Here is a 14,798-nt window from a genome sequence, read left to right as displayed (position 1 = left end):
TCATGCTTAGAAAATTCTCACAATGTTTTAGAAGGTTTTCATGTCCCCTTTCAACAGAAATCTCAGCATTGAAACCTGTGCACAGAGAGAAAAGAATACAACAAAGCCATAATGTCACCAGCACTATAAAGGCTCTTATGTCATACTCGTGACACTTGAGAAACGCTGCTGTGATTCCTATCCTTGTCTTCCAAACTTTCCCTCCAGGAGTTATTTGTTTCTTCAAGAGTGAATTTCTGGGGTCTGTGGACATTCTGGGTATTCTGGTAGGGACTTTTTAAGCACTGTGTTTTCACTCTGTGAAGACCACACACGGTCACTTAGCAGATAACTTAGAACTGGGTGCAGTCACATTGACTCGGGACCTGAGTTTGCCCCGCTGATGCTCACACTGCTGGCACAAGTGCATCACTGAAGCTGTAGGCAAGCTTCCCCCTGAGCTCCTTCCTGCCTACTACGATTATGAAACAGTCATCCGATGAAGATTCGACTCTGCTACAGTTGAGGCATCGTGAGTTTTATTAATATAGCACTTAGACAGGAAAAAATAAGTCAGGCCTAAAATTAGGCCATAAAACAAGCAAAGTTATAAAAATGGAAAGCATGAGTCAAGGCTATTAGTGCTCGCTGCCACTGGGGGCATTGCTGACTCGGAAACAGCAGGAGAAGGAGCGAGCAGATTGTACACTGGAGAAATTCCATAACCCAAAGATAATCTCGAACCCATGTATAATGCCACAAATTAAAAATAAATAGGTTAAGGACCCGAACCATACAGAAATGCATTTAAACACAATCTGGCAGCAGGGCCAAGCTACAGATTCGAATATTTGTTTCTACTGCCTACCCCTCATTGAGTCTGACCACTCAGTCCTTGAAATGGAAAAACCAATGATCCCTTTCACAGTACAGCCCATCTTGTGTTATGTGTCCTGATGCTACGATTCCTGGATCTCAGAACATATAGCCTTAATTTAATGTTAGGGCAAATCTGGCCTCGTTCAGTTTCATTGCTTGTGCAATTCTGTCTGTGTCTTGTCCAGAGGTCTAAACGGCCTCCAGTTCCGAAGCGAAAGAGTGAAGCGACCATCTCGGTCCAGTGCCCTTGGAAGTCTCTGGTGCCACCACACAGCTGCTTACAGCTTAATGAACCACCGTTTAGTGCACTGCGAAATGAGGTTGCAAAAAGCAGACCGTCTCTAATGGTGTCAGATTTAGACTCGAAGAAAGTGCTTCTCCCCGTGTATGAGACTTCACCTGAAGGACAAAAGCAGCCTAGACCTTTGCACTGGGAGAAACTTTGCACTTGGGCAACTCTTTGGAGAACAGATCTAGGTTTCCTCACACTGACCTGATTCTTCTGCTCTTGCAGTCCTCGATAATATTAATGCTAAATCGGAAGGTGAGACATTGCAGTCCCGAGGCAGAAAATCAGCACAAATGGGCTCGCTGTGGATTAGCCAGGATGGATGAGCCAGCCCTGGTGCAATAATGAAGAAAACTGCACATGGCTTTAGTGCTTTCGAGGAGCTTGGATGAATGCTACGCAGACTCAGCCTGAAACGGGCAGTGCCACCGGACTTGTAATGGCATTACACATACAAAAAAAAAATGAAACATTGATAAAACTCTTAGGACCGTTGACTAGAGTGCTACCCTTTAAGCAAGTAGAATGCTGAAGACATCAGTCTGGGATCCTCCATGGAAATTGCTCCCAGACGTTGAGTATGATGTTTACCATCCCCTTAACCTAGCCTGTAGCAGATACAGCTTAGCAGCTGCGGCATCCCTAGACATATCCTGATTCATTTACTTGGCAATCTCAATGACTCCAGCATCTCTGCCTTCAAACTGTAGGCTTTTCCCACTCTGCCCCTTGGCCTTTGCATCCTGTGCTGCCAGGTCTTCCATATGAGGTCCGTCTCCTTCCTTTGTGTTTACACTCTCCACAGATTATCTTCCTCCTGCACCACATCATCCCATCCGACTCAATCTGTGGTTCCCAAGTCTTTAAGGGAAACATTTTGTCTTCTTAGCCTGGTATGAAAATCTTTCACAGTCTCGTTTTCCAGACATACTCTAATATGGCGATGCTGGTTCCACTCTTAATCGTTTCTTTACACTGTGGCTGGGTTAAAATCTTGATTAAAAAAAATGACTGAAAGAAGGAAAATTTTTATTTTGGTTCATATTTTGAGGATATATAGTCCATTGTGGCAGGAAGGTTGGAAGGCCATGGAGGCAGGTGTTCCTTGTATCCAGTTAGGAAGGGAAGGGCAGTGAACATTGATGTCCACACCATTTCCTTCTTACTTGGACCCCAGCTATGGAATGGTACCGCCTACTTTCAGGGTGGATCTTCTTACTTCAATTAACCTAACCTAGAAACTTCAAAGATGTGGCCAGAGGTTTGTTTTTATGGTAATTTTAAATCTCATCAAGTTAACAACCAAAATTAACCATCATACCACCCTAGCCTTTGTCCCTGTCCCTGAAAGAACCTTCATGTATTTATGCCTCTAAATACTTCTTCAGGTTGTTCTCTTCTCTAATATAAATCCTCTGGCTATTACAGATAATGCTGCTATGAACATAGTTGAACAAATGCTTTTGTAGTATGATTGGGCATCTCTTGGGTATATCCCCAAGAGTTATATTGCTGGATCCTGAGGTAAGTTGACTCCCAATTTCCTGAGAAACTGCCACATTGATTTCCAAAGTGGTTGCACAAGTTTGCATTCCCACCAGCAATGGATGAGTGTTCCCCTTACTCCACATCCTCTCCATCATAGAATATCATTGGTGTTTTTTATTTTGTAATAGCCAGAACCTGGAAACAACCTAGATGCCCCTCAATGGATGAATGGATAAAGAAAGAGTGGAACATATTAGAGTACTACTCAGTGGTAAATAAAATAAAATAAAATAAAATAAAATGACATCTTGAATTTTGCATACAAATAGATGGAAATAGAAAACACTATCCTGAGTGAGATAACCCAGACCCAAAAAGATGGGTATGTACTCACTCATTAGTGGACTCTAGCTATAAACAAAGGACATTAAGCCTATAGTTCACAAGCCAAGAGAAGCCAAATAACAAGGTGAACCCAAAGAAAAACATATATAGATCCTCCTGGAAATTGGAAGCAGACAAGATCACCAGGCAAAAGTTGGCAGCATGGGGGCAGGGGTGAGGGTGGGGTGGGGGGAAAGGGAGAGGGGGAGAAAGAAGGGAGAAGGGAAGGTTTGGGGAGAGTTTGGGGGAGTGGAATGGTTGAGATGGAGGAAGGGTGGATATAGGAGCAGGGAAGAAGATATCTTCATTAAGAGAACCATTTTAGGGTTGACAGACTTGGTTTTAGAGGGGATCCCAGGTGTCCACAGGGATGTCCCCTGCTAGGTCCTTGGACACCAGAGGAGAGGGTGCCTGAACTGGCCTTGTCCCATAGTCACACTGATGAATAGCTCGAATATCACCATAGAATATTCCTCCGGCAATGGATGGAGATAGAGAAGATAGAGACAGAGACCCTCATCAGAGCAACGGACTGAGCCCCCAAGGTCCAGTTGAAGAGTAGAAGGAGGGAGAAGATGAGCAAGGAAGTCTGGACTGCGAGGGGTTGGTCCACCCACTAAGACTAATGGGAGCTCACCAAATCCAGCTGGACTGGGACTGAGTGAACATGTGATCAAACCAGACTTTCTGAATGTGGCTGACAATGGGGGCTGACTGAGAAGCCATTGATAAAGGCACCGAGACTTGTTTCTACTGCATGTACTGGCTTTTTGTGACCCTAGTCTATTTGGATGCACAGCTTCATAGGCCTGGATGGAGGGGGCAGGGTCTTGGACTTCCCACAGGGCACGGTACCCTGACCTCTCTTAAGACTGGAGGGAGAGGGAGGAGAGTGAGTGGGGGAGCAGAAGGGAAATAGGAGGAGGGGAGGAAGTGGAAATTTTTGAATGAAAAAAAATATATATATATATATATATCCTCTGTAAAAACAAAACAAAAACTGTTTCAATGAACACCAAGAACTTCCCAGGAACTCTCGAAGTTTGTCTGCTTGTGTTCTTCCCTTCTAAACGGTGTCTCTAAAGTGCAGCTCAACATGCACAGCGCCTCGGTTCAACCTCCAGCAGAAAGAGGAAAGGAAAGAAAGTTCATTTATGTCACTATTTCCAGAGGGAATTTATAGCTGCTCTTGCAGAGCTGCGAGAAATGCTACTCATTTACCACCTGCTACAATAATAGTAGCTGACACATATAGTACTTACTATATGTCAGCCTCTATACACTGCTTTCGTAGTTTAACTTATTTTTAAACTCACAGCAACCGATGAGGCCGGTGCTATTATTATTCCTCTTTTAAAGATCAAACACTGAGACTTTCTGTCATTTTCCCAAGGTTACCAAGCTGGAGAACTACAGAGCCAGGATTTTGATCCAGTCTGTACCAGAAATTCTGGTCCTTAACACATTGCATTTCTGGACATCTCTCATTAGTAACTCTTTAAGCTTACTCCTGCCTCCTCGATCACAGCCCTAAGAGGGCTAGCTCTTATCTCATGTTGCATTTTGCCCCTTCCTAGGGCTAGAATAAAGTACTGAGGATGTTAGCTGTCCATGGTGTGTTCACCGTGTCTTAAATCCTTCCGGGAAGCAAAAAATGATGAAATGAAAGCCAATGCACTTCAGAGGCTTCATGCACAAGAGTCTATCCAAATCTGTGAGTAGGGGCTGGGGAGGTGGGTCCATGGGTAAAAGCATTTGTGCAAGTGTGAGGACCCGAGTTCAAATCCCTAGAGATCACATAAAGTGGGGCATGGGAGCATGTATCTGTAATCCCAGTACTCCCACAGCAAGATGGGGGAGGTCTTTACAGGCGAACCCCAAGTTTCACACACACAAACAGAGAGAGAGAGAGAGAGAGAGAGAGAGAGATTTTTTTAATCTATAACTAGATCTTATAAAGATTTTTGCCATCCTCCTTAAATCTTCAGCTTAAAGAGTTACTAATGAGAGATGTCCAGAAATGCAATGTGTTAAGGACCAGAATTTCTGGTACAGACTGGATCAAAATCCTGGCTCTGTAGTTCTCCAGCTTGGTAACCTCCATAGGATGTGTGGATTCTAGTAGCAAGATGGTAGAGTAAGATCTGTGACCTTTTCCTCACACCGGTTCCTAGTAAGAGACTCACAGTGGGTTTTCTCACAGAAAACAGTCATTTGCACACACATTCAATTAAAAACTACTGCCAATAAAGGTTTCCAGGAGGGTTATCAGACTCGAAAGACCGATTATAATGCTGTCCTAAAAGAGCTGTGTTACATGGAGATCTTTGTCGTTTTTCATCCTAAACTCACGAGGTCAGACACTCCTGCCTGATACTATTTCAGGTTTAAGTTGTGCAAAAACACCTAGCACATGAATAGACATCTATTAGCTCTCTAAAACTTCCATGAAATGATTTGCCCAAATTTAGGATTTTCTTCTCATCATTGTTTCCTATTGTTCCCCCCAGAATACATTAATTTTTCCAACCCCTTCAGTGCCCCTTCCTAAGCCTCCCAGCCCCTGCAGTTCTGTTCTCTTTGTTCATCTCTCTCTGGGCCATTGCATCATCTACACCATAGTGTTAGCATGTGATACCATATTTGCCAGCAGGTGCTGCCATTTGCCGCAGGATTTGCTTATTTTTAAAATTCCCTAAATCTGAGACTCCAGATTGTAGAAAATAGTACAGTGCCTAATTTGTCAACTTGGCAGGTTTGAAACGCTATAAAATCAGTTACTTACAATGAATGACACTTCTAATGTGCTGCACAGTTTTAATGAGCAGGGCTCTATTGCTCTGCAAAGACAACAGGAGACCACGTTGCAAAAACAAGCAGCAAGGATGTGCAGGTAGATGGAGGGTAGAAAGTTCTCTTTGCATCCACAGGACCAGTGGGAACAATATGCTCAAAAAAAGACAGATTTTTCACTAGTAAGGAAAAGGGATTCCTATCAGGATCTTCCATACCTGGCCTTCCTCTATCTGCACACAAGGTCATCCCTCTATACTTCATATAAAAATCATTCCTGGGCAGGGGACATGGCTCAGTCCATAAAGCACTGGCTTCACTACTATGAAGATCTGAGTTCAGAACCCACACATAGGAGGCAGAGACAGCTGCATATCTGGATATCTGGAAGATTTAGGGGAAGCTAAGCAGGCCTACCTGGCAAAATGCCAGGCCAACAAGAAATCCTTGTTGAAGACTGCTGGGGACCAGCACCCAAGGTTATTCTCTGACTTCTATATCACCCACTGTGTTCTCTCTCTCTCTCTCTCTCTCTCTCTCTCTCTCTCCCTCTCTCTCATGCATGCACACATGCATGCATATGCATGCACGCACACACACACACATTTTAAAAGAAAAACATGGGTTCAGCAATACGGTTCAGTGGGTAAAAGGCCTTGCTAGGCAAGCCTAACAACTTAAGTTCCATCTTAATATCCCATCGTGGAGGGAGATAACTCACTCCCAACAGCTATCCTCTGACAGCCACATGCACGTTGTGGCTCATGTGTCCCCACTCATACACACACATCATATAAACACATACATACAGTAAGAATAGATGCAGTTTTTAATTTTGAACAAAATATCCTTTCAATAACCTATGTCTTTTTCCCCACTAGTCTCTCTAAACTACCATGAACATTCTAGAATAATATTCCTAGAATGAAAAAACAGCCTTTAAGGATGCCGAGATGGCCACAACTAAGGCAGCATGGCACGCCAAACCCTAGAGACCAGTCTTAAGGTCCTAACCTTCCCTTTTACTGTTTCCAGATTCTTCACTTTGATAGGACAAGAGATCTTATTCTTTTTTGTTTTGTTTTGTTTTTTGAGACAGGATTTCTCTGTAGCTTTGGAGCCTGTCCTGGCTCTTGTAGACCAGGCCTGCCTCTGCCTCCTGAGTGCTGGGACTAAAGGTGTGCACCACCACTGCCCAGTTTAAGAGATCTTATTCTTCACCATAGATAAAGTTCCTTCCTATCTAGCATCCTTGTTCCTGGTAACCCATATTCCCAAAAACCCCTCCTCTTAACCGCTTTGGTCAAAGATATGGCCATATCAATATTAATTTCTTGACTAACTAAATGCATGGAACATTGCTGGTTAACATAATCCCTTTTCTTAGCATCCTTGACAACATCTGAAATATGGGGCAGGCATGCTAAGACATGACAATATTAATGAAATACATAACCATATAACACTTATATTGAGCACTGCATGAGTAGACAGCATATAGATAATTCCTGAGAGATCTTTGCTCAGCACAAACTCTTCCATGTACCCACAGTCATTTCTGCATTCTCAGCAGGAATGTAGTTTGAAAGCCACCTCGCACCTTCTCAAGAGTTGTCTTGACTACATGAGTAGAATCTCAAAGGTTCCCAGGAAAATCCTCTGCTGCATTTAAATAACCATCTTTCCTCTCTGTCAGCCCAACCCCACAGTGATTAAATTTATTGCCTTCCTGGATGACACAGGCTACCCTGTGCTACTAGAACTACTAGTATTTAATGCTAAGTACAGGGATAGCTACATCCGTTGACATCACCAGAGGGAGGGCTGCCATCGCTCTATTTTCCTTCTTGTAGTTCATAGTCTGGCCAGACTGAGTTTCCAGGTCCAGTTGGTCCTGCAAAGACCTCTTTGCCCACCCAATCAGCTTCGGTCTCCTCTACGCTACCTCCCCCATTTACTGGTTTTGATGACATATGTTCTTGGAATCCAAAAATCAAGACTTTACTTTCAAATTCCAACTTAGCTACTTTCTGGCTGATATATTTAAACCTCTGTTATGCCATAAGTGAATGGAAATGAAAAATTCTACAAATCCAAGAAATGAGCTTAGAGAGGATAATGTGAAACACACTGAGAACTTCAAACTGGCGTACGCAAGTGAAATGTCACATATTTCCACACCGAGTCGACAGTAATCACACACACCCAGAGTTCATTCTTTAAGTATATGAGCAAATCTGAAACCCTGGGAGGAATGAGACCCTCCCCCATCCCAGTCCTTTTCCTCAGCATCCCAAGCTATAGAGTAGGAACTGGCCCACCAGCTCTATCTGAATGCCATCTAGTGGACACAGAGCTCTGTGAGAAAAGGACTCTGGTACAAGGGGGATTGTGAAATCCCAGCTTTTCAAGTGTTAACAGTTCACAGGGCAAGCTTTAGCTTTAGCAGGAGACAAAGTGTGGCCCCCTGGGAGGCACGACATAGAGACTCCCAAGAAAGATCCTAGGTGCTGGTAATTCTTCCCCCACCCCCACCACGCCCACATTTCTCCATTAGAATTTTTGTTTTTCATGCATCAGAGGTTTCTTTAATCTTCAAACAATGTTTTATTAAAACTAAAAGGCTTGTGGCAAACAAGCCCTCAGATCTCTCATCTCATAGCTTAGCTAAGATTGCCAGAGGTAAATAAAGAGTAATTTCAACAAGAGGGGCAGGGAAGAGCGGACCTTGTACAGTCTTGACAGGGTCAAAAAGGAGATTAGTTGAGCCCAGGACAACTCTGCACGTACCCTCGTTTTGCTTTTAGCTACACCTTGTGAATTAAAGGCTGCTTGGTTGACTTTTGGCTGACTTTTTTTTATTTTGTTTTGAGATAAGGTCTCATTCTGAAGGCCAGGCTGGCCTGGAGCTTACTATATAACCTACAACTCACTGTGTAGCCTCAGGTGGTCTTGAACTCTCCATCTTCCTGCCCCAGCTCCCCAAGTTCTAGAATTATTGGCAGGCACTGCCATGCCCAGCTTTCAAATGGGCAGAACTATATCCTGAAGCTTAAATGATCCAGAATAGTTAATAAAGCCCATCTTTTCTAGCAAAAGTAGTAGGCATGTGTATATTTTACATTTTAAATATATCTCTGAGGCCATCTCAGCACGCATGAGGCTGGAAGTCAGGGGGCGGACAAGAGGGGACTGCTTCATGGTTTGAGTCCAAGGCAGATGGGGCTTCCTGCCAGCAGCCCTGGCTTGCAGCACAGAATTGGAGGCATGCCTCTTTGGGAATATGGCAGAGCCCTGCTTCGCTGTGTCTGCTCATCCTCAACACGCTTCCTTTCCCATCTACAGTATTTAGAAATATGAGAGACGACGCTGGGAAGAACACAAAGGCTTTTGCAAACTGTCTCTGGCTTCATCTTCTAAGCTGTCGCTATCAGGGTTGGATTTAGCAACTTGGCATTCGCTGGGTAGGACCACCCCGGTTGGCAGCCATCTGGAGTGTCTTGGAGGATTTTTAAAGAAGCATTGCTTGGAGAGCATTTTGTAGTGAGAAAAATGCTGGTATTCAATTCAGGGAGCCTGGGTCTGAGCCTACTACCAGTAGCTAAGTGACCTTAGGAGATCCACTACCATCTCTTGGACCTGGTTCTTTACCTGTTGTGTGATCCGGCATTTCTTTGTAAGTCTTAAATAGTCTAGGCAGATCCATAAAGTGTGGTCACTGGACAGCAGTATCCAGTTACCTGGAAACCTAATTAGGAATATACACTTTTACTCCCCACCCACGCCTCATGAATCAGAAATTCCGAGAGTAAAGTGCTCCAGTGTGCATTTAAGAAACCCTCCAGCTAAAGGTGGTTCACAGTCAAGTCTGAAGCCCACTGCTGTTTCCTTGTGCTGCTGCTTCTGTGCACCTGGCCCACACTGAATTGCAATGGGTCAAAGGTGTGCTGGGGGCCATGGCAGACATCAACTTGCAAAAGTCAATGGCTTAGGAAACCAGAGTGATCCGAATCAGAGTGTGAACTGGGGTCCAGAGCATGAGAACCTTATGTCACTTCCCAAAGCCTTCCATGGGCAAAGTTCCAAGACTCTACAAACGGGTGTCATCACGGTCCAGTTCTCACGGATCTTTACATCAGAAGGGGTAAGCACAAAAGTGGCTTTTGTTGATGATGCCAACGAGTCTTCACTCCTTTTGTCTCGAATCCCCATAGATGTATGGCATTGCTGTCTTTATTTTAGCTTTTGTTTTCCCTCTGCCGTTTCTGACAGCTCTTCATTTCCTCTAAGTTATCAGGGACAACCTGCAAGTGTGGTGCTGAGTTCCATGTGGGAACCACGGTTTCCTAGCAACAGCCAGAGCCTGCTGGGTCATTCTGTGAGTCACCAGCTTGGGGCAGTTCTTGATAAGCAGCCTGGTTTGCAGAGGATTCCTCTGTGGGCACCACACTGGGGCTTGCCAGTCATGTGTCCTTCATGGGACTACAGTATCCATAGAGAAACAGATCACAGATAGGACGTAAAGAATGACAATAGGGTACTCTCCATTCTAAGCTGAATGGATCTTTCTTCTAACCATCCTATAGGGAATGTTAAAGAAAGGAAAGATGGGAGGAAGTGCAAAAAGAGGGAAGGGGTCCTTTTTCCACATCCATCTCTTGAGCACCCCCAGTATATCTTTAGCTATATATTGGAGTTGTAAAATCAAGAGATGGATCTTGCCCTCAGGAAGTATAGATTATAATAGAGAGAAGAGATCAGTAAATTAAATTTACTGATAGATGAGATGTATGCCATATAGGAGAAATGATTCATATGTTATTAATATTGATTCCATGACACAGTGTAATTTCCAGACCTCATGAATTATAATAAACCCTCTTCCAATTTTATAATTTTTCTGTTTCACTACAAAAAAATTGTCCTCATAATAGATATTTTCAAGTGATTTAAGTCACACATAGCATGGCTCTTACAGTAGATTTAATATAATATCTGTGGCTATATTACCATTTAGTTCTCTTGTAAAAAATTTTTTTGGAATTTTCTTTATGGGGGTGAGTTCAAAAGCCACAGAACTAGTGTGGAGGTCGGAGTATAATTTGCAAGAGCTGGTTTTCCTCTTTCTGCAGTGTGAGTCCAGGGATCGAACTCAGGCTGTCAGGCTTGGCAGCCGAGTGCTTTTAGCTGTCTCTCAGCCAGCATTTGCTTCTTAATATATTTAGATTTTTTTTCTCGCTTTTGCAAACTGTCTCTGGATTTATTTCCAAAGCTGTTATCAGCATGTGTGTGTCTCTGTGTTTATGCATATGTGCTATAGTACATATGTGGAAGTTACAGAACAATTTACAAGAATAAGTTTTCCCCTTCCACCATGGAGGTTCTGGGGACCAAACCTTAGGTCATCAGGTTTGACACCAAGTGTTTTTATCCACTGAGCCATCTTGCTGGCCTTTGGCTCATTTTTTTATTTTGAGATTTTCCTATAGTTTTTGTCTTTTATTGATCTTTTTGAAATGGAACCTTGGTAAATTTATCAGTTCCCCTCTTCTTTTAAACATATTGATTTCTGTTTTTATTTTTATTGATTCTTCTCTCTTGCTTTCCTAAAGTTATATTGGTTTTTTATGTCCTCTTGAGTGGAAGCCATAATAGACTCCATCTACTTTCATTTTTCTTGTGAGCTAACAGAAGCACTCACAGTTGTGGATAACTCTGACTCTAGGTTTGGCTGCTGTCGTGTGTCTTAATATGAACTATTGCTGCGTGTCCTTATTTACTCTTGTTGGCTTGATCCGTCAAAGGGATTAGAGTCACCTCTATTGATACTGAATTTTTCTTTATGCTTAAAATATTGAATTCTCCATTGTGAATTGTGCCAGTTAGCAATAAGAAAAGAAGAGAGGAAGAAAGAGTAGGGAGTAAGGGGGAGGGAGGAGTGGAATGAAAACCCTTGAATCATATTTAATGCTCTCCACCTTGAGTTCTATGGCATTGCCTAACAGTAATTTTGTTGCTTGTAATTTACTCTCATTGTCCACGCCTTACATCCTTTGTTCTTGACCTAGTGACCATGCTCCGGGGCCTGTTCTGCCCTCCTTTTGTCAGTTCTACATCTGTGAGGGAGCCCTACAGACTGAATCAGCTAGCTTCCAGTTGAATTTGGCTGTGGTAGAAACTCATGAAGAAAAGGAGAAACCAGCCCCTCCACCCCATTTCTCCTGAAGCTCCTCCTTGGCTCCAGCTCCTGATGCTTGCCCTAACCTGGCTCCAACTGCTTCCAAGTGGCCCTAGTAACTCTACCTTCTCCCTTTGTCTTTCCAGCAAGAGAGCCTCTTAAGGAGGCTACATGACCCAGGCTGCCTCCCTAGGTCCTATTTAGTTTCTCTAGTCATCTGGCACATGTAATCAATTTCCTACATTAAAACCCCCTTTGATTTTAAAAACAAGGTGGTATTTTTCTATGTGAACCTTGATACACACACTTTTTTAAAATTTTTCACATAAAAATGTAACCTATTCTCTTTTGTAGCAAGTTGTGTGAGTTGATTGACTCAACCCTCATTCCAAACCCTTCACTTTCTCATGGTATGAAGATTACGGAGCCCTTGCAATGGGCAAAGAAGGGTTTGTGGCTCAGTAACACCTGAGTGAAAGTCTACTGGGCATTTCTAGAAAAGTCTTCTGGAAATACAGAATTACTCTCTCCTCTTGCAGTCCTTCTTTCAATTTGTTTGGACTCTGGAATCGATGTCTTGATGCTTCAGCATCCATGATGAGACTGGGGGAAGGGCGACTGGGAACACGGTAAACTAGATCCTGACAGCCTTGAGACACTGAACCAGTGCCAGCAACCTCCCCGACTCCCTGTTTCATAAGGAGAAGAACATGTCTATGCATTTAAACAACTGGTGAGTTTTTACATTATCATCCATAGAATGCAACTCCTAGCTTGTTGTTGGCATCTTTATCATGTGGAGGTGGGAGTGCAATTTGCAGCATATTCAGAATCTCTGGGCCCAGTAGTTAGTGAACTATCAATAGTACTTTTCAACTACTGAGCAAATCAAAACGGCTGCTAAGTACTTTTTAAAGAGATAGAGTTGTGTCGGGTGGCATGCACCTTTAATTACAGCACTCGGGAGGCAGAAGCAGGCGGATCTCTGTGAGTTCGAGGCCAGCCTGGTCTACAAGAGCTAGTTCCAGGACAGACTCCAAAGCTACAGAGAAACCCTGTCTTGAAAAACCAAAAGAAAAAAAAAAAAGACTTGTATCCAATCCCCAAACAAAACACAGGTATAAATAGCATTTCAGAAGTTTTAAGTACTTCCTGCCTTCCCTCCAGAAACCCATCAGTCAATCTTCCAGGAGAACCCTTGCTATAAGAACATAAGGTTAGATATATATTCTACTTTGGGGTATGTATGAAAGGTTTTAAATAAAATACAGTGACAAAGTAAACACCCAGATGCCCACTCCTTGGAAGTAATGAGTGTTAGCATTCTCTGTGATTGAGATTTTAATAAAACAGGCAACTTGTTATGCGGATAAAGTGCCATGTTTCCATACACATTCCCAAAGCTCCCCAGCCCACCCTCCCTGAAGCAACGGCTATTACGAATTCCATACATCTCTAACTCATATTTCTCATTGTTATTAGCTGTTTATATAGATCCATGAAGTTCCTATTCATGCCTGTATGGCTTTGAGAACTAGAGGACTGTACACGGGTGCATGGTGTACACACCATCCTAGAATCTGCTACCCTCTTACTAAGTGTGAATCACAAATGGAATTCACTACCTGTAACATGTCTATCTTCCAGTTGTGTGCCTCACCAATGTTTCTTTGTCTTCTGATGAACATATAGGCTGTTTCTAACTTTTTGTTGTCTGCAATCAATGCCAGGGCACCTGTGCAAGTTCCTTTCAGGTATACAGGAGCAACTTGGTCCATTATTGCTGAATTCCTCATAGTATTAAACTAACTTAAAGTCCTATAAATAGACTGTCTGTTACCTTAACCTTAGTAATGTCAGACATACTGATCTTCAACACCCAGATTGATAGATGTAAGATGATGTATCTTTAATTTCCTATTTTCTGATTACCAATTAGGAGAAAAATCCTTTTTTCTTTTCTTTTTTATTCTATTTTTACTTTTGCCATCTAGCTTTTCTTCAAATTGTCTCTAAAGTATATCTTCATTTCACCTTTTTATGAGAGATTCTTGCTGCTGATATATAGGGTTCATTCATGGTAGCTGATTATTTGCTGAGTTTTATAACACTTACAATGTTAGTAGAACTTATTTGAACAGTAATAATGTTATGGGTTCATCCTTTGAAAATCTTCTATAGTGCTCTGGTCTTTTCCAATATGTATGATTGATCGATTGATTGATTGACTGATTTTTTTCTTTTTGACAGTTGTCAGGCTTCTACAAGGAATTTTTCCCCAAAAGAAGATTTCATGAGTTCTTGAGTTTCTGGGGATAGATCCCTCCTGTATCCCTGGCTGGCCTCAAATTCATCAGGTAGCCAATGACAGCTTCCATGCTCAGAGTCTCCTGCTTCCGCCCCTTAGAGCTAGGATTTCAGGGCTGTGCCACCCTGCCCAGTGAGGAGCTGGGCCTTGAACTCCAGGCCTCTTGCATGCTGGGCTAACGCCCTACCAACTGAGCTACATCTCCAGGTCCCATGTAAGTTCTTGAGGAACATGTTTTCCTCTCAGTTTTTTCTCTCTATTCTCCTTATCTTCTAGCACTTTGTGTGGTAAAAAGGCAGTGGGCTGAAACACTTACATGCTCCCCTTTCTGGATAATGTTTTGTTTACTTTTTGGCTTTGCCTGAGTGCAGGAAGAAAAGTGCACTGAGCTCAGTGTGGGAGGCTACCCTAATTTTACTTGATAGCTAGTACGTATCGGAGTTTTTGAAGCTTAGGACCTTTTTTCCCCTGGTATTTTTTTTATTGTTACCTTCTCTGTG

Source organism: Chionomys nivalis, chromosome 10 (genome assembly GCF_950005125.1).
Source record: "Chionomys nivalis chromosome 10, mChiNiv1.1, whole genome shotgun sequence".
Taxonomy (NCBI): domain Eukaryota; kingdom Metazoa; phylum Chordata; class Mammalia; order Rodentia; family Cricetidae; genus Chionomys; species Chionomys nivalis.
The sequence above is the reverse complement of the archived record's forward strand: the minus strand, read 5'-3'. Positions refer to the sequence as shown.